This window comes from Ciconia boyciana, chromosome 5 (genome assembly GCF_034638445.1).
Source record: "Ciconia boyciana chromosome 5, ASM3463844v1, whole genome shotgun sequence".
NCBI classification, from domain to species: domain Eukaryota; kingdom Metazoa; phylum Chordata; class Aves; order Ciconiiformes; family Ciconiidae; genus Ciconia; species Ciconia boyciana.
In genome coordinates, this window is record NC_132938.1 from 41,822,126 (window position 1) to 41,841,753 (window position 19,628).

The window sequence follows — 19,628 nt, forward strand, 5'->3', positions numbered from 1 at the left end:
GAGCCGGGCTGGGGGAACCGCGGCAAAGCGTTAGCGAAACAATGGAGGTCAGCGCGCCCGCCTCTCGGAGCCTGTATTTGCTAACCCTGCAGGCTGTTCAAAGCAGGAACGAGCCCCTGCGCTGCCCAAAGTACTCGGGAGAAAAATGTAAAATTATGTTTTAATGTATAGCAGTAGAGTCGTTTTCCCGGCCACGTATATTGAACAAACATGTGGGGATAATAGAGAGGACGATTCTCCTATAGGGGTCTCTATTTGCATGCCATATGTGGCTATAGGCTGAAACAGCTGCGTATAATGAACTTTTAAAAAAGCTAAATACGCAAGCAAACCCATAGCAGTTTTCTAAAACTGGCCTAAAAGACAATGAAATGTCCTGCCAGAAAATAGGCGGAAGAGAAGATTAAAAATAATAATAATAATATTAGCTCCCCCCCCCCCCCAAACCAAGCCCCAAGCCTCCGCAGGTTTGCTGGGAGCCCTGCCCGAAGGAGGACCCCGGCAGCTGGGCGGGTGCGGGGGTCGGGGGAGGCCCGGGGGTCGGGCAGCGACGCGGGGGGGGGGACCGGGGCGGGCCGGCAGGGCCGAGCCGAGGCGCATGGCCCGGCCTTGACTGCCTCTCTCCCAAATCTGGTTTTCATAGAGCTGCACAGTAATTACCTAAAGCCATAACTGTCTCCGAAATTATTCATTAAAGTCATTCTCGGGAATCTCGCGGCGCTGGCGCTTACATTTATGGCCTTTGCGCCATCCGAGCATGACATCGCCTCTCGCCCTGCTTCCTCGCCGCCGTGCGTCTAACATTGCGGAGGGGAAGGGGGGGGATTGCGCTCTCTCGCCTTCCCCTCGGTGTGTTTGTTTGCCGGGGATTCAGGTTGCTTTCCCCCTTTTGGCGAAGGAGCGCGATGCAACCCGGCAGACACCTTGGGAGCGAGGAGGGTATTTTGGGGAGTTGCAGTGTTGTGCGGAAGATCATGTCTGTGCCCTGTGGTGCTGTCAGCGGTGACAGATCCCAGATGCAGCCGCTACTGTATGGCAGATTGAGTTTCTCAGCAGAAAACTCTCTCCCTCCCTCCCAAACGTCTTCAAAAACCTTCTCCAGATACTGCGGGTCACTTCGGCTCAAACGAGGAGAGAAAGGGGGGAAAAAAAAAGGCTTTCCCTCTCCCCCTCCCTCTCTCTTCCTCCCGCCGGATCTCTCCGGGGTGCGGGGGGGGCCATGACCGGGCCCTTCCCCACGCGCGGGGCCCAGGCCTCCCCTCTCGCCCCCGACCCGCTGCGAGCACGCCGCCAAGCACGGGGACCCTCGTCCAGGTAAGCGGGGGGCGGCGGCGAGCGGGGCCGGGGCCGGCTGCCGGGGCTGGGGTGGTCCCCGGAGCCCGTCCCCCCTCCCTCGGTCGGGTCTCGCTGCCTGGCGGGGGTGACCGGGGGAGGTTACCCGGAGTTGGGCGGCAAATGAGGGGTCCCCCTGCCCCAGGCAAGACGGAGGGTGTCGAGGTACGGGGTGGGACCCCCCGCGCTGCCCCGCCGACTGCGGCAGGAGGCAGCAACCGGGAGCCGGGTCCGCCCAAAGACCCCGGCCCGGCGGGGCTCGGGCTCCCGGGGCGGGTAACGGAGAGGGGGTGATTTCGGGGGCTTTTAAGGGAGAGCGGGGACAGGAGGGAGAGCGGGCGGAGGAGGGGAAGGACAGCCGGCGGGCGCTGGGCGGCCGGGCCGCCGAGAGCGGGGAGGACGGGCCGGCTGCGGGCCCCAGGGCGCCGCTTCCATCACCGGCACCGGCGGCCGCCGCCCCGGGAAGCGGCGGAGGTCGGGAGCCCCCGTCTTCCCCGCCCCCCCCGTCTTTTCCTCACCGCTGCAAGTAAACGGCAAGAAGCACGGGGTTTAACAGCGCCGCGAAACTCGACCCCCTCTTCGAGACATACAACGTGTATCAAACCTCCCGTCCTTCCCCCCCACCCCCGCAAAATATTCGCCACCCCCGAGTGCCGAAATCAGAGGCCAAGGGGTGGGGTGTCCCCTCCCGGAGCCCTTCTCCCCCTCCGCGCAAGCGGGTGATGCTTAAGGGCTTGTTGCGGGCCCTGGCTGCGGTGCCCTCTCCTCCCCGCCTCAGCGGAGCAAGGCAGATGCCATCCCTCCGGCACCAGCGAGGTCTCCCGCCAGCGGATGAGCCCCCAAAAACCCCCAGCACGGCGGCGGGGGAGGCCTGCTGCTCCCGACGGGCGATTTGGCGGGACAGCCTGGGGTCGGGGGTGCCCCCCGTGCGCAGCGCCCCGGACCTCATCCCCCTCACTTTCCTCTGGATGGAAACAACCTGATTTTGCTCATGCCTCTCGGAAACGGGTCCTGCTAACCCCGCTCTCGGTCTTTCCTTCCCCAGATGAATTGAAAGGCTTTAATTCAACCGCTCGCCCAGCCCCCTTCCCTCTCTCTCTCTTTTTCTCTCTCCTTTTTTTTTTTTTTAAAAAAAAGCTCTTGCCTTTAGCAGAAGTATAATTGTGACCCTGCCTGATCCACAGAGCCTCCTGTTGGGAGCAGTTAGCTGTGGTTGCATTAGGCCAAAGGACCTCCCAAGTGGCGGTGGCCTGGGTGTCATAGGAAGGGACTCTGCACATTGTCCATTCTTTCTCATCAAAGTCCCAGGCACCGTGGAGCCAACAGTTTGGTGGAGCAGGAAAATAGTAAACAAGCCTCCCCCTTCCCTTCCCAATCCAGCAGCCCCAGATCTTCCTGGGACGCAGAAAAGGGAACAAACTTTTTCATAACTTTAGCTCTACGGTGTGATTTACATTTCCGGCTGCTCTGTCAGAGGGGCAGTAATTTACAGCCTGATAAAAAACACTTTTACAACACCAGAACATGTTCAAGTGGTGTCTTACTATGCAAAAAGATTTTAAAAGAGGGCACACGCAAGAAAAAAAGTTCATTTCTCTGCCTAAAAAGCCACCATGGCTTTCTGAAGAGACAAATGGGTTGAAATTGCAGTGTAGGCAAAAGAAAAAAGAAGTAGATGCAGGCTGAAGAAAACGGGGATGAAATCAATCCTGGGCTTTTGTTTATATGGTGTATATTATATGTCCACATTTCTCCTCTTTCTCCAAGGCTTTCCCTTAATGGATACTTCTATTTTCATGCTCTCGGGCCAAATCCTGCTTGTCTTGCCCCAGGGAATGCTTTCATTTGGGCATGGATCTATTGTGTTTAAACAATTTCTTTTCTTGAATAACCCATTTCTTCTCCGGAGTCTAAAATCGAGTAGGTCTGGTAGCGTTTATGAAAGGGGAAGCATCTTTTATTCAGTTCTAATGTCTCTAATCTGATATGGAAAGCTTTTCCAAATACCGGGGTAATAGCGTTACCCCTCCTTGAAGAGCATCCAGTTCGCTCCAGCCAGGCTCCTCCACCGGGGCCGGCAGGGCGGCTCTGGAATCTAATGTAGAACATCCCTATCCTGGTAGAGATGGTAAAGTTTAGCAAATTACAAATATGTGAATTTGGCGAACAGTTAAGGATTAAAATGATCAAACGATTAAAAAAAAAGCAATGAATAAACCACATGTAGCAGTTGCTGCTTTCATGACTTTGGTAATTATTTACACCTGAATCATAGTTTACTCCAGCCATGGTTTCAAAAGTAAACCCTTAAAGAATTTAATTATTTCCAGTTTTCGGCAATAGAGATGAAAAAAAAAAAAGTGTAGGTTAGTGAGCAAATGCTGTCTCCCGAGCTCTCATAAAAGTGTTTACGTGCATTTCCATCCCGAAGATACACAAGCCGCCCCTCCGCGTCCCCCCCCTCCCCGGCACACATGGGCGCGCACCATCATCTGTGGGCGCATTCACGGCCTCATGAGAGGGTGCTGAGGGGGCTCACATGGGACGACCCGGCTGCATGTATATATATATATGTGCGCCTGTGTGTGTGTTCAGCCGAGACACAATATTGAAGCATGTGTGGATGGACTCCCCGGCTCCTTCCTTCGGCTCTATAATAGCTCTGTTATTTTTACTAAACGATCAGGATGGCTCTACGTGACCCCTCGTCATTTAAAACCATTTTCTATCATTGCACGTGTGCCGGAGGGGTGGGGAGGGGGGAAGGAATCGACAAGTCATTGAGAATAACCGGGAAAGCCTGTGATGTATAGCACGTTTTATCTTTATTTAGGCAACATGTCGTTCGCAGGATGGCCTGGGTTTCCATGCGCGGTAGGGGCACGAAGCACATCCATCCTCCGGGAGAGGCAGGCAGGCTCGGGGAGCTCCTGCGGCCGGAGGGAGGGAGGGAGGCAGGCAGGGAGGGCGCGGGGGCAGGGCAACCGCTCGTTCCCCTTCTGCCATTTTCTGAGTGTGAATTCGGCACTTTCTGGAGAAAAATAGAAAAACGAAGAAGCAAAAAAGCGGTCCGCCGCTGCTGGAGCTCCGCGGCCGCGCTGGCCGGGGCGTGTGCGGGGCTGCACCCCGGGGTCTGGGAGCCCCGGTCCCCGCCGGAGCCCGCCTTGCCGTGGGCACTGCAGTGCGCTGCAGGCTGCCAGTACTGCCAGTACTGCCAGTATTTCATTGCTCCCCTCCTTAAATCCTCCCCAGACCCCGCCTCGGGGCTACCCTGGCATCCTTCCCGCAGCCGCGCAGCATCCTCCTGTGCGCTGTATCCTGGGGTCGGGCTGGGAGCTTTAAAGGGCTCTGAAGCAGGCAGTTCGCCTTTAGGAAACCGGCTCGGGCTTGACTCCGGTGGGGGACAGGGAGGAGAGACAAGCCGTGGGCTGGGTTGGAGGGCAGGTTTCCGCAGGCGGGGGTGTGCCCCCTCCCTGCGCTCCGCGGCCGGGCGGGGGTGCCGGGCTGCGCCCCGGCGGGAGCTCCGCGGGCGGCCCGCGCATCTCCCGCGCATCCCCCGGCGGAGGCAGGCGGGGGCTGGGGAGCCCGGGTCCGCCCGCCTCGGACCCCCTTTACTCTGCCCAGCCGGTGCCTGGCGCGGCGGGCGCCTGCAGAGACCAGAAGGGGAAAAATAACCTCAGTCACATTTTCTAAACTTTCTGGAGCTTCCCTAAACCAACCAGCAACCTAAAATAAGCAGACCGGTGAGGGCTGTATGCGCACCCCCTCTCCATGACCCAGAGTGACACGCCGCTGGTGCGTCAGGCGCTAGCTATAGGAGTATTTGGGCACGTACGTATATGTTGAGGCATGGCTAAGGGACCTGTGCATCGCCTTGGGTTAGGGGTTCGGTCCTCAGGGTTTTTTGGTCGCTGGCTCCCGCTCTGTAAAAGAGCTGTTAGAAGTGATGTTCCCTGCCGGACAAGGAGCTCGGAGATTCTTTATTTCCCCCCCCGCCTTGGCGGAGGGAAGGGAAGGGAATATCACGCTGGATACACAGAGGCGAGGAGGCACATAAACTAACTGTAACTCATTTTCTACAGGTAAATCACCTCAAGCATGTGCTTAGTCATACTTTTTATTTCTGATGGCCGATCGTCGTACCAGATGTCAATACCGTTAAGTTTATTACGTCATTCGCAATGCCATTACTCGCGCGTCTTTCTTAATTTTGAAAACAAAGGTATTTTGTCCAGCCCTAAGAAGACGTACGCTAACCTAAGGTTTAAAAAGTACAGCTTATTAAAGACGGGCAGCGATAGTTCCTACTGCAACGTCTCACTAAAAGCGACAAGAAAAGAGAGATTGAAACATGATAAGGTCATATACTATACTCGGAGCGAGTCCAAGCTGTATGAGCACAGGAGGTGTTTAAAACTTTAACGTTTCTCTGTTATTTCTTTTGCACACATATGGTTTAAAATAGACAAAGTGGTCTTTTTATTTAATTGTACGTATATAGAGACATACATATATATAACTCCTCCCGACGAGAGCTCTGACACCTGTTGTAAGCCTCAGAACAGGAGATCACACTGCAAATGCTTTCTGCATTTTTAAAAACGATAAACACTATTCTCAGACAAAATAGCTACAGGAAAGCTTTACTAAGCAAGCGCCCTACGGAAATATCCTCGAGGTTGAATTAGTCTTTGGTTGGGACGAAAAAGGTGTCGGATTCGCCCCGTGTTTCCCAAGCCGGTCACCTCCGAGCAGAGCTCTGGCAGGCTTTTCGCTATTTTATTAAATTCTGTGGAGACTAGTTCGCTGAATTGGCTTGGGTTTATTTTTACTTGCTGAGCAGCGGGACGAAAAGCGTGGTAAAATTAAAAGGGCTTGCAGGGAGAGTCAGGAAAAAAATGTCATTTTCCCTTTCGCCGCAGCACAGACTACTTGGGGGCTCCTTTCCCGGGTTATCTGCACCCAGCCCGCGGAGCGCCTGCCTGCTGCTCGGCCGGGCGGCCCCGACCCCCGGGACCGCGGCCGGTGCCCGGTGCCCGGAGCCCCCGCACATCCCCCGGGCGCAGGGACGGCGCTGCCCGGCCCCAGCCCCCGCCGGCAGCGCCCAAGGGCGGGGGGCGAAGCCGCCGTAATTGTTTTCCCTGCAGATGTTGTGCTGGTATTGAAAGGACTAAATCCCAACTTCCAGGCACACAGCTGGGGTATGTTGTATCCTATCAATTCATAACAAGGAGGCATTCTGGAAAGGCTCGTAAGGATATTTATTTTAAAATAGTGCGCTGAAAAGATATGTGCCGGGGGGAGGGGGGGCAGGCTTGGGCGTCTCGAGTTTTGTTTCTAAGCCAAAATGGCACAGTTCGAGTCGTGAACAAATGGTTTCCAGAAAATAGTTCTTTTCTCTTTCTTTTCCCTGCAAAAAGTTTGTTTGAAGTTCCCGGAATTTTAAATGTTAAATAATAGTAATACCAAAAAGAATACTTCGGGGCTTCTTGTTTTAATTTTGAAGGGCTGGCATGTGTGCTTTCTTTCTTTCTTTTTCTTTCTTTCTTTCTTTCTTTCTTTCTTTCTTTCTTTCTTTCTTTCTTTCTTTCTTTCTTTCTTTCTTCCTTTCTTCCTTTCTTCCTTTCTTCCTTTCTTCCTTTCTTCCTTTCTTCCTTTCTTCCTTTCTTCCTTTCTTCCTTCCTTTCTTCCTTTCTTCCTTTCTTCCTTTCTTTCTTTCTTTCTTTCTTCCTTTCTTCCTTTCTTTCTTTCTTCCTTTCTTTCTTTCTTCCTTTCTTCCTTTCTTCCTTTCTTTCTTCCTTTCTTTCTTCCTTTCTTTCTTCCTTTCTTTCTTCCTTTCTTTCTTCCTTTCTTCCTTTCTTTCTTTCTTCCTTTCTTTCTTCCTTTCTTTCTTCCTTTCTTTCTTCCTTTCTTTCTTCCTTTCTTCCTTTCTTCCTTTCTTCCTTTCTTCCTTTCTTCCTTTCTTCCTTTCTTCCTTTCTTCCTTTCTTTCTTTCTTCCTTTCTTTCTTCCTTTCTTTCTTTCTTCCTTTCTTCCTTTCTTCCTTTCTTCCTTTCTTCCTTTCTTTCTTCCTTTCTTCCTTCCTTTCTTCCTTCCTTCTTTTCTTCCTTCCTTTCTTCCTTCCTTCCTATCATTCTTTCTCTCTTTCTGTCGTTCTTTCTATGGTTCTCTCTCTCCCCCCCTCTCCCTCTTTCTCTCTCTCTCTCTCTCGTGCCCTCTCATCCCCCCCCCCCCCGCCCCCGTCCCTTTCTTTCTTGGTTTTGAAAACTCCTTCTTTCAAACGCCCTGTGTTCGGGATATTGCTGTTGCGCGTAAAATAAATAAATAACCCAATAAATAAAGCAGGCTCCTGTTATGACAAGTTCCAAGCCAGAGCAACATTTTACGAGTTAAAAAAACCCTTGAGGAGAAAGGAAAAAAAGCAAAAGGGTTTAATAACCGAAGCGCTGTCAGTTGCGGAGGTGTGGGGCAGCGGCGAGGGCGCTCCTCTCCCCCAGCCCCACCGCGGCGGAGCTGCCGGTGCCCCGGGCGCCCCGGGGGACGGGGCGGTCGCCGCTCCCGGGAAGGAGGGCTTGCGGCATCAGCCCGCAGGGTTTGTCACCGGCAAACCCTCTGCAGACCCGGCCCGCCGGGAGCGGGCAGCTCGGCAGGGCGCTGCTCTTCCCTCCCCGCCGCTTTTCTTTCTTTCGTCGCTGCCAGCGTGTTAAAACGATTGCGAAAACAGCGAGGGATCGCGTCAGCTTTCTGTGAGGGCTGGACGCTTCCTGGCCGCCTTCAACCGGGAGTTATCCCGGCTCCGGGGGACGCGCCCGCGGCTCCTGCCCGCCCGCCCCGTCGCTCCTGCCTGGGGCGGGCAGCGGCGGGGGCCTGGGGCCGGTCTCCGCCGGGCGCCCTGGTTACCCCGGGCCAGCACCGCTAACCGTGCGGCCAGCGTGCGAACAACGGCATCCCGCTGCCTGGGGGCGGATTTCTCTCCAGAAATCGAGAGGGGAAAAAAAAAGCTGGTGGTGGGGGAATTGTGCAGAGCCAAAGTTTGAAGACGGTTTGCTCTCTGCAGATGCTGGGAGGGGTCTAACTCCGGCCGGGGGGCGATCCCCAGCCGGGAGCGGAGCTGCCTCCCCGGGGCGGGCCGGGGGGAGGCCCAGCCGCCCCGCCGGGGATCCGCGCTGCAGCGGCCCCCCCCGGCCGGGCCGGCGGGAGCCCCCCGCTCCCCTAATCGCTTGCATGTGCCTGCGCCCCGGGCAGCCCCCTCCGAGCAGCGGCAAATACCGTAACAACTCGCGTGTCGTAAATTACAGAGACCTCACCCTGGCAGGGAGATGCCGGGGAGGCGTCCGGTTTGTCTGCAGCTCGGGAAGGCACGGGAGAAACCGGGCTTGCTGCTTCCCTGATTTCCCCTTCCCCTGTCTCCCCCTCAGCCGCCTCCTCCACGGATTCCTGTATCGCAATGACTCACTGACACGTTTCGGTGGAAGGCAGCCTTTTTGTCTCCCCCCCCCCTTTTTTTTTTTTCTTTTTAAGCTGTTAACCCCCGTTTATGATCGAAATGTTACTCTGTGCGTTTTGTTTCGTTCTGGCTGCCATTGGTTGGCCTGGGTTTAATCAGAGGGAAAAAATTCTAGCCACAAATGTAGCTATTGTTTGGCTGGAGAGACGGGGACCGGAGGAGGAAAAGCAGAGCGGACGGGAGACCGTGGGTGACAGTGACGGTGGGACCAGCCATCCCTCTCCCGGAGCCCTGGTTCTGCGCCCAAGCCCTTCCCAAAACAGGGCTCCCTCTTTCCCCAACCTGTCTGCAGCGGTACGCAGAGGAGCCGGGGGCATGTTATCTCGGGAACATAATACTAATAAATGTGCTCATATGTTGGACATTCCCCTTGCCTGTTTTATAGGGTTTCACTGGTGGTGCTTAATGGGCTGGGTCACCGGGACTGATGCTAGCGAGGTTATGAGGATTAAGTAACCTAATGAATCGTATGGCCATTAGCGGGCTTTGAAAGAAGGTAGTTTTCCCTGTAACCTGGTCTTCTGCCTCTTGACGCGGGCAATTATTTTTAACTGTCCCTCAGCCACAGGTCGGAGGGAGGACGCTTTTTGTTTGTTTCTTTAAAACCGCTCTCTGATGCTCAGAAATGGATTTATTCACAGGAGGAGCCTGTCTTTTTATCTCGGGGTTCCTCCGGACCGCTGGGCGAGCCAGACACCGCCGCGGCTCCCGCCCTGCCCGGCTGATGGGAGCGCGGCGGCCAGCGGAGGGGCCGCCGCCGGTGCCTCTCCCCGCCGCTGGCCACGGGCACGGCTCGGGGCGCGGCTCCGTGAGTACTCGAGGAGGATTTGTATTTTTTATTTTTTCCCAGCGGAGGGTTTTCCTCTTTGTGCCTTTCGCCCAAGCCAGGTAAGCGATGCGGTGCTCGGTTCCCTCTCCAGGGGCTCGCCCCGCACCGCTCCCCCCGGAGCCCTCGGAGCCTCCTTCCTGGCGGCGGCTTCGCCGCCCCGCGCTCCGGTACCGCCGCCGGGCCCCGACGCGACCCGAGCGGGGGGAGGCCGGGCAGGGGCAGCCCGGCGGCACCGGGGCCGGCGGCAGCGCGGGCGGGGCGCGCAGCCTGCGGCTGGTCCGCTCTGCCGGGCAGCCGCGCTCGGGGGGAGCGCAGGTTGACGGCAGCGAGCTCTTGCGCCATCCACCGTCTTCGCTGGCGGGGAGAAGGCAAACCTGTTTTTAAAACTTTCTTTTTATTTTTGTTTTGGCACCGGGGTTTAAGATTACGCCGCGGAGGAGTTTTTTGCAGACCTCGTTGTTTGCCCCCGCCCCGGGAGAAGGGAGAGTCTGAACGTAGCCACAAGTTACGGGGCCGAAATGGTCGCTCGGGGAGGCCGCGCCAGCGGTGTGAATCTCCGCTTTAATTAGACCGAGCCTTAGTGGCTGATTAAATTTGATCAGATCTGAAATATTTGTCCTGCGTCTATTTTTCGGACCGTTCACACTAAAAAAACCAACCCCAAAAATGCTGTTCTGGGGACAAAAAACCGGCAAGAGGGTGTTGGGAGAAGAGGAGAAGAGAAGAGAAGAGAAGAGAAGAGAAGAGAAGAGAAGAGAAGAGAAGAGAAGAGAAGAGAAGAGAAGAGAAGAGAAGAGAAGAGAAGAGAAGAGAAGAGAAGAGAAGAGAAGAGAAGAGAAGAGAAGAGAAGAGAAGAGAAGAGAAGAGAAGAGAAGAGAAGAGAAGAGAAGAGAAGAGAAGAGAAGAGAAGAGAAGAGAAGAGAAGAGAAGAGAAGAGAAGAAGGGCGGGCGTTTGGCTGGGGCTAGGAGGCTGCGGCGGCGGGGCTAGGAGGGGGTCCCCGGAAAGGACAGGGGGGTGTAGGCCCGCGGCGGCTGGAGGCAGAGCAAGGCCCAGCCTCCGCTCCCGGAGCAAAAAAGGCCGGGAAGCCCCGGCCCGGCGAGGCCAGGGCCCTTTCGGCAGAGCTGTCACCGAGCGGCATCTCCCGCGCCCGGTGACATGGCGCTGGCAGGGTGACGGGGGCGAGCGGGCTGGTGGCGAAACGCGATGCCACGTTTTCCAGCTATAAAAGCTCACGGTCAAACCGCACCTGCCGGGCTGCCTGACCCGCCGCTGCCGGGAAGGGGCTGCTCCTTTGGGGGCCCGGCGGCGGGAGCAGCGCAAGGTGTCCGCCTGCAGAGGGGAGGAAAGCTCCAGCCCGCCTGACTTGGAAAGCCTCCACTTTCCCACAGCTTTTTCAATCCCCAATACTTTTCACACCCTGTTAGGAGTTAATACCGCCGAAACCGCTAAACGCTTCCATGCCTGAAGGTACGCCCCGCCGGGGGCTGCTCCTGCCTGCCCTCAGCCCCCGGGGGCAGGCCGGGCCGCAGCGGCGGGGAGCGCCAGCCCCGCGGAAAGGGCTCGTTTCCCTGGTGGAAATTCCTCGCATGCTTCGTGCTTCGGCTAACACGTCGGGCCTGCTTTCTTTGCAGGGGCTTCGGAGGGCAGGGGAGGGGAAAGATTCCCGGGATACCTTTTCGGGAAGAGCTGGGGGATACTGCCAGAGCCGCTCCAGCTCCCTGGGTAATGTTTCAGATGCCAGTCCCTCGGCGTGGAGAGCCGGCTCGGGGTCAGCTATGCGGTCGGGGCTCTGCAGCCAGCAGCTCCGGGCGGCAGGGAAGGGTCCCGGGGGTGGATCAAAAGCAGGCTAGATCTTGCCTGTGGCCGGCGGATTCTTTTTTTTTCTTTTCTTTTTTTTTTTTTTTTTGAAGGTGGAGGGTGTTTTCGGCGTCTGTGGTTGAGCTTCGCACCTTTCAGCCGCCGCCCACCGCGGTCGCCGGCAGCCGGTACCGCTCTGCCGCGGCACGGCCCCGGCCCGGCCGCCGGTGTCCTTACGGCGGGCCGGGGCGAGCAGCAGCTCCGCTCCGGCAGAGCAAAAATGCAGCCAGGCCGGGACCCGACCTCGCCGTTGAGGTGTCCCCAGCCTCACCACCCACTCCGCAAGGCCACGGGCAGGGAGGGGACCTCTCTGTCCCTACACTCACAGGGACGGTGCGGTAACTGAAGCCATGCCGCAGGAAGGAGCCGATCGGGGGAGCATTTCCCGTCCTTTTTTCCCACTGAAGTAATCGCTGGGAAATTCCGGGTGACATTTCTTGCCACTCCTTTCCGAGCCTGCAAACACTATCCCCAGCAAAACCGACTGTCTGGGGTCTCCCAGGCTCGCAGCAAGAGCACTCCCCTCCGAGAAGCACAAAATTCATCCAGAAGGCCTGGTTCTGCGATGTCTGGCGGGCAGGCCAGCTGTGCCCAGCCTTTGAGGCAGTGGGACTTGTAGGTTGGCGTTCCGAGCCTTAAGGGTTTTGTTCGGCGGGTTTGGCCCCAGAAAAAGAGGGACTTGCCCCTGGCGCAAAGCGAGCGCACCTCTGGAGCCCAGCTCCGCCGTGCTCCCCTCCAGCCCTGCCCGCCCCGCAGGTACCCACAGGGATGATCTCTCCTTGCACCCCGCAGCTCACCACCAGTCCTTCTCTTGCAGTAAGTCCGGGGAAGGCCGAAACACCAGGTCGGTGGGCATTAAGTGTGCGGGGTGCAGCTTTAGGTGCTCCGTCCCCAGCCTCCCGGTGAGCGCTCTTAGCGTTGTACGCGTTGCAGCACCCCTCAGCTCCGCGTTTGCTCTCCGTTCAAAACCCTTTAAAACCTTGTGGCGGGGAAGGGAAATCCGTCAGTAATATGCACTTGGCGGGACGCTCTATTGCCCTGATTTGGCTCTTCCCGTCGCCGTCGGGAAATACACCGCAGGCCGGCTGCGGTGTGTGCCTCACGGGGGGAAACCGCGGGTGCGCTGCCAGGACGGCTCCCGGGGATCGGGCTGCGGAGATCTCCGAGAGAGGCTGGTTCCCAGGCGGGGGAGGCAGAGGTTTCCCCGGCCGCCCTGTCCCTGTCCCTGTCCCTGTCCCTGTCCCTGTCCCTACCCCTGTCCCTGCCCCTGCCCCTGCCCCTGCCCCTGCCCCTGCCCCTGCCCGAGGGACACACAGCCCCCCGGGCAGGCCCAGGCTGGCTGCAGCCTCTCCTTGCCGTTCCTGGGGGCCAGCCCGGCCTCACCCGGGTTACATCCCACGGGCTGTGCTCGCAAAGTGACACGGGGATCTCTGTGTGTGACCGGGGAGGGGTGCCCTTCGGTTGTGCCCGAGACTTACCAACATCTATAGCTTTCCATTGAATTTGCAAGCCCTCACGTTGCTTTTCCCCAGCCGGAGCATCAGATCAGACAGAAAAGGAGGTCCTCTCCCCTCCCCACCCACCCCGTGGGAAGGCATCACGGCCACAGAGACAACGACCTGGTTCAAACCCCCTCTGCGGCCCGAGGGCTTCGATCCCACAGCGGCTCAGCCCGCCGCTCCTCGCTTTCCCGGAGGGGACGGGCGGCGGGCACCCTCCCCGGCGGCGGGCGCAGCACAGGGACCCTCCCCGCCGCCCGCCGGGCTCCAGCCCCCGGCTGCGCCCCGCGCCCACCCAGCCCTGCAGCCGCTGCGGGTCCGGGTGCCCAGTGCAAGACCGCGCTCGGGGCTCTCGCCCAGGCCGGAGGGCGGATGGCCTTGTGGAGAGGGCCACCTCCTCCCCCACCTTCCCCAGGCCTCGGCAGGACCCCAAACCCTGTCCGAAGTGAGGGACCTGCGGTGGGGGTGCTGCGTAAACCAGGCAGATGTCCTCACTGCCCAGGTGTAACTGCAGAGGGTCTCTTCTCCCACCCTGCTGCAGGCCGGATCCCCGAGGGGAGGTGTAAACCGTACCCTGCCCCACACTGAGCGCGTTTCAGCTTGATGTCGTTTATTCAAATAGCATATAGACTCCCAAGTCGAGAGCTAGGAGGATCTCCAGGGAAAGGATGCTCTCGTCAGATGCCAGGCGAGGGTGAGGAGATAGGGACCCGCGCATCAGAAGGCACTGCCGCTGGGTGGTCAAGGCGGGCCCTTACCAGCAGCTGTGACCCGCGGAGAGCTGTCACCGCTCACTGCCCGCACCCGCAAACTCTCCGCCTTCCGCGGGGCAGGTGGCAGGAGGCACCAGCGAGCTGCAGGGGCCCGCAGACCCCGGCTCCCGCTGCCCCGCCGGGCCGCCCCCGCGCCTCGCCTCGCCTCGCCGCGCCTCCCTTCCCTTCCCTTCCCTTCCCTTCCCTTCCCTTCCCTTCCCTTCCCTTCCCTTCCCTTCCCTTCCCTTCCCTTCCCTTCCCTTCCCTTCCCTTCCCTTCCCTTCCCTTCCCTTCCCTTCCCTTCCCTTCCCTTCCCTTCCCTTCCCTTCCCTTCCCTTCCCTTCCCTTCCCTTCCCTTCCCTTCCCTTCCCTTCCCTTCCCTTCCCTTCCCTTCCCTTCCCTTCCTTCCCCAAAACTAGCAGAGAGAGAAAAATGCCAAAACCGTGGCATGGACAACTGTGTTTTTAGGTGGTTTGGGGGTTTTCTTGTTGTGAGGGTTTTGGTGGTGTTTTGGGTTTTTTTTTGGTTTTTTTGGGGTTTTTTTTGGGGGGTGGTGTGCTGCCGCCCGAACCACTGCGGCGCGGGCAGGGTGGGAACGGCGCTGCCGGGCGGATGCTCGGCTTAAAGCCGAATATCGCGCCCTCCCCACAGGCCTGAGAGCCGCAGCGGTGGGAGCCAACACCCCCCTCCACCCCCCCGTCCCAGGTGCTTCCGTGGGCGGCGCAGCGGCGCGGCTGCTCCCCGCGTGTGCGCGGCGGGTCCGCGTGGGCTCAGCGCGGCGGGAGGGGACACCAAGCCTGGCTGGACACGGCAAAGCATGTAGGTGCGTGCGTGTGAGTGCGTCTGCATAAATATCTATACATACGTGTGTATAAATACATGCACAGGTACGATTAATATATGCTAAATTAATGCAATCGAATATGTACCATATTGTTTTAGTTACTTTTAGTTACTCATACTGGTGAGTTAGTCCCACTGTTTCCCTTCATTTGTTTCGTACCCTTGGAGATCTGCAAGAATACAAACTGGGGAATATTTAAATATACATTTTGCATATTAAAAATATACAAACGTATACAAACATATTGTGCTCTATATATGTAAACACATATCAACATGTGTGCATAAGTGCACACGCGAATTTCACTGAAATGCTCCGGTTTGATGATATGGTAGGGTGGGACGTGATGCGATACGATGCGACATGACACAGTGTCCCTTTGGATGCGAAGCTCGCGGGGGGGTCTGCCAGGATCCCCCTCCCAGGGCTGGCAGCTGGGGCACCCCCCCCTCGATTCCCGTGGGCTGCGGCCGCCGCGGCCCCGGCCCCGTCCGGCTGCGGCCCGTGGGAAAGGGGCGCGATTTCCCGGCCGCTGCTGCCCCGTGCTCGGGCGAGGAGGGCAGGGAGACCGGAGTGCCTGCTCTGGTAGCACGGAGTCATCTCCCGCTCTTCCCTGCAGAAATAAGCCTTATTTATCAAGGAGGCAAGGGGCGCCCGGCGTCACCAGCAGATCTCCCCCCGCCAAGAAAAAAAAAAAAGAAAAAAGAAGTTAGAAGGAGAGCGATCACTGCTGGCAGTAAGCAAACGGGATGAAGTCCCTTCTCGGTGTGCTGCGTGGAGGCGAGGCTGGTTTTCCTTCCTTTCCTTTCTTTCCTTCAAAACTGCCGTTTGCAAAATTCGCGTGGCACAGACCAGGGCTTTCAAACACCTTCTTAGGAAAGAACAGGCATTTCCCCGACTTCTTGACTTTTTTTTTGCTCCTATAACTGCTGGCTGCGGGGTACAGAAGACATGGATAAATGCCTCCACCCATCCCTCCTTTAATAATCTCCTCTAAACTCATCGTGTAACATTTCAGAACAGTGGTTTCAAACCTGAATCGGTCACTTAGCCAAAAGGAAAAAAGAAAGAACCCCCCCACACACACACTGCTACCAATAATAATATGGGAAAGGGAAGGGAAGGAAAGGAAAGGGAAAAGAAAAGAGAAAAGAGTAAAGAAAAGAGAAAGAAAAAAAGAGAAAAGAAACAAAAGAGAAAAGAGGGAAGAGAAGAGAAGAGAAGAGAAGAGAAGAGAAGAGAAGAGAAGAGAAGAGAAGAGAAGAGAAGAGAAGAGAAGAGAAGAGAAGAGGGAAAGGAAAGGAAAGGAAAGGAAAGGAAAGGAAAGGAAAGGAAAGGAAAGGAAAGGAAAGGAAAGGAAAGGAAAGGAAAGGAAAGGAAAGGAAAGGAAAGGAAAGGAAAGGAAAGGAAAGGAAAGGAAAGGAAAGGAAAGGAAAGGAAAGGAAAGGAAAAAGAAAGAGAAAGAGAAAAAGAAAAAGGAAAGGAAAAAGAAAGAGAAAGAGAAAAAGAAAAAGAAAAAGAAAAAGAAAAAGAAAAAGAAAAAGAAAAAGAAAAAGAAAAAGAAAAAGAAAAAGAAAAAGAAAAAGAAAAAGAAAAAGAAAAATCCCTCACCGTTTTGCTTATTAGTATTTTCCCATCGGTTTCTTGCACGAAGAGCCGAGAGCGGGCACAGAGCAAGGCAGAGGGAGCTGCCGAGCGCCGGAAGCCAGGGAGCTGCAAGCTGCCGGCCGTGAGTCGGGGGGTTCAGCAGCTCTTCCTTCCCGCGGGGTGGGGGCATTGCCTTCCAGGGCAGGTGGGCGGCCAGGCCGGCGGCCAGGGGCTCCCCGCAGGGCACGGCTGCCGGCCCCTCGCCCGGGCAGCCCCGGGGCAGGTCCTGGGCTGCGCCTCCGGGTAGAGCAGGAATTTCAGACCGTGCTTCAGTCGGGGAGGAAACAACCGCATTTCCAGCGAGGAACACAGAAAGCTCTTTCTTAGTATTAGCGGGGGAAAAAAAAAAGAAAAAATTGAAAAAAGAAAAAAGGAAAAAAGAAAGAAAAGGAAAAAAGAAAAAAGGAAAAAAGAAAAAAAAGAAAAAAGGAAAAAAGAAAAAAAAGAAAAAAGGAAAAAGAAAAAGAGAAAAGAAAAAAAAAGAAAAAGAAAAAGAAAAAGAAAAAGAAAAAGAAAAAGAAAAAAGGAAAAGAAAAAAGAGTAAAGAAAAAGAAAAGAAAAAAGAGAGTGAGAAAAAGGATAAGAAAAAAAGAGGGAAAAAAGAAAAAGGGGGGGAGGAAAAAACCGCTTTGTGCGCTTGGGACTGCAGGAACAGCGCTGAGGATAGGGCTGGATCCTCACCCCGGGACAGACGGTGCCAGCCGTTGGTGTGGCTTGGTGCATGGGGCTGGCACAGTCCATCCCGGGGTGAGGATCCGGCCTCACGCCTTCCCATGAACCAAACCCGACATCAAAGGACATGCGATAGGCAATGTGGAGCGCACATGGGAGGCTCGCAAAGCCTTTTCTGTCAAAACACATTTCCCAGCGTTTTCCTGCCCTACCAGAGCTAGCCCCCCAGCACCCTCGCAGGACTATGGAGAAGCAGCAGGGACCTATAGACCTCTAGAGATGGGCTATGTGTACCTACAGCATACATATAGCTTCTCAAAGTGAGCCCGGGAAGCCGCTAGTTTCTTTTCTTCCTCTGTGGGATGCAGTGACTTGCAGCAAGTTAATAGCCATTGTCATCCAGGGGTGTTTTTAATTATCTTTTTGGGCCTCTGCAGATTTAACTCATCTTCTGCCACTTTGCTGCACAAACTGGGCATCAATCCAACATTCACTTTCAAACTCAGCCCTTGCAATCAATATCTCAACTGCTTCGCATCTATCCCACCGGCCAACTCCTAGTTCAGCCAAACACAGCAACTGTCTCCACCTCAGGTCCAAGGGCTTGATAGATATCCCTTTACCCCTGCTTAGCGACTGCGTGTGGCCCCTCCGGTGATCTGCCAGTGTCTGGAGGCAAAGGAGGATCCGAGATGGGTTGTAATGGGAAATGGAGGAGGATTTTAAGGCTCTGGACTGGTGGGGAGCGGAGAGGAGATGGGAAATGAAATTAAGACCGTTCAGTTCTGCGTGAGTATTCCAGAAAACAGTCTTACAAACATCTAGGTAATAAGTTAAATAAAGTTCTGATTTAGGAGGGAATGGGGAATTTGTAGCACATTTTAGTGATTTGTTTAGATCCTTTTTAAAAAAAATTTTCATTCATTCACACCATGTTATTTTGAGAGGTTATAAAAAAGAGCAATAGGTTTGTGTGCATCAATTAATATACTGCAGTATACTACAATAAATGCTACATATTTATATGTGTACTCATTTCTCATTGCTATAACAAATCTAGAGAAAAACTTAACGTTTTTGCAGAGATTCCAAGACACAGCATTTAGAAAGAGTCACTACAATACTTCATACCGTCTGCACCTAGGAAGCTCCTATTACTTAACTGGGACACAAGTCCAGCTCACAAACATACCAACACTGGGGATTAGGTGGAAATCTGATGTTTAAATGCAGACTATCTTTTTCATATCATCATGCCTTTACCAAGTAACTCCCCCGGCACCAGGGAAGTCTCTGAGATGCCTGAAGTTCTGCTCTGCACGTGCACTGAAGCCTTTTGGTCTTGACAGGGCTAAGTGCATATCTCGCACCTAATCCCATCCGGATTCGCAGACAAAGCATTCCTCCTTCCCGGAGAGCTGGCTCTGGCAGTGCACATGTAACACATGCTCACACAAATGGGGTCTGCACAAAACACGGTGGCACCGGAGCATGGTAGGGAAATGCCCGCAGTGAGGCAGTGCAGTCAGCCCCATTTTGCAGAGTAGCTTGTTAGTCATGCAGGACTTGAGGGAGCTAGCAATGTCCATCTTCTTCTGATTTAGGGAATTCATAACCACATCTCCCATCACTGTGGAGTGTAGCTTACATAATATCAGGCATCTGAAGGACGGGGAGAAGAAATAGTCTCCTTTCCTTTGAAGCTGCGTTAATCTGCATGCTACAATTAATGATTTGGTCCCTCTTCCCTTCTGCCTTCTGTGCCAACACCAGAACAGCTTCTACCCAGACATCAGTATACTGTTACAGAGGGTGAGAAGCAGAAGTTTAACCTCCCTAAGGAACTGAATGAGGTCCCCAGAGCCTCATTTCTACAAGAAATGACATATTTTTCAGTTTCCGATTGAAAAGATTTATTTTCCACTACCACAATGCAGGAAAGGACCAGAAGCCATTGAGCTGGGCAGCCAGGTCCCTGACAGACCTAGGTAGTGCTGAGCTGCTTGCAGGGAAGTGATGGGAGACTTTGTTCCCTTGGGAAAAAGGGTGGGAGGGTTTTTAAGCCTCTGATATGTCAGGCTGTCCTCAAGCAGTCAGTGAAGAGGCTTTGGAAAAGGTCCAAACCAGACTGCTCTGTTCAGGTTGCATGACGTGGTGATGGACTTTCAGATACTGGGTAAGGACAGTTAGTAGCTGTGCCCATGTGGCTGGAAAGCAGGAAACACATGTCCTCAAAGGCAGCAGCGCAGGATACCACTGATGTGGGGCATCGCTGGCATGAGCTAACTGCTGCTGGAGTCCCCAGGGAGTGCACGCATACCGGACACCTCTCCTTCTTGAGGACAAATCTTGCAGGCTGTGTGCAGCCACCTCCGCCACCACCCACCGATGCTGCCATCCCCTCGCTGTGGCTCCTTGCCCTCCCTAGGTTCCTTGTTCAGAGCTTGCGTTGCCCTTAACATCTGAAAAATTAAGTCCTTGAAGTTCAGCCTGGCCTCACATACAGCCTTTGTGGAGCCAGGCCAACCACTGTACAGGTGAGGGGGCCTTTGAACGTGCATCTGCGTTGCTTAATGTAAAATAACTCAAAGGCCCAAACCCATGCACCTACTAGTTGCTGAAGCTGCTTGAATAAGGAGTAGAGCATAGCATCCAAAAAGCACAACTTTTGAGAGATCTGAACCAAGTC

The 19,628-nt window shown here is 55.1% G+C and overlaps 1 long non-coding RNA gene across 1 annotated transcript in view; it reads left to right on the forward strand.

Moving 5' to 3' along the window:
* Positions 1-771: 771 nt before the first annotated feature.
* LOC140651661 (uncharacterized) overlaps positions 772-19,628 on the forward strand; it is a 30,206-nt gene continuing 11,349 nt past the window's right edge. Inside the window, exon 1 of the long non-coding RNA XR_012042470.1 lies at positions 772-1,314. This is a non-coding gene — a long non-coding RNA (uncharacterized lncRNA). The remainder of the gene's footprint in view (positions 1,315-19,628) is intronic.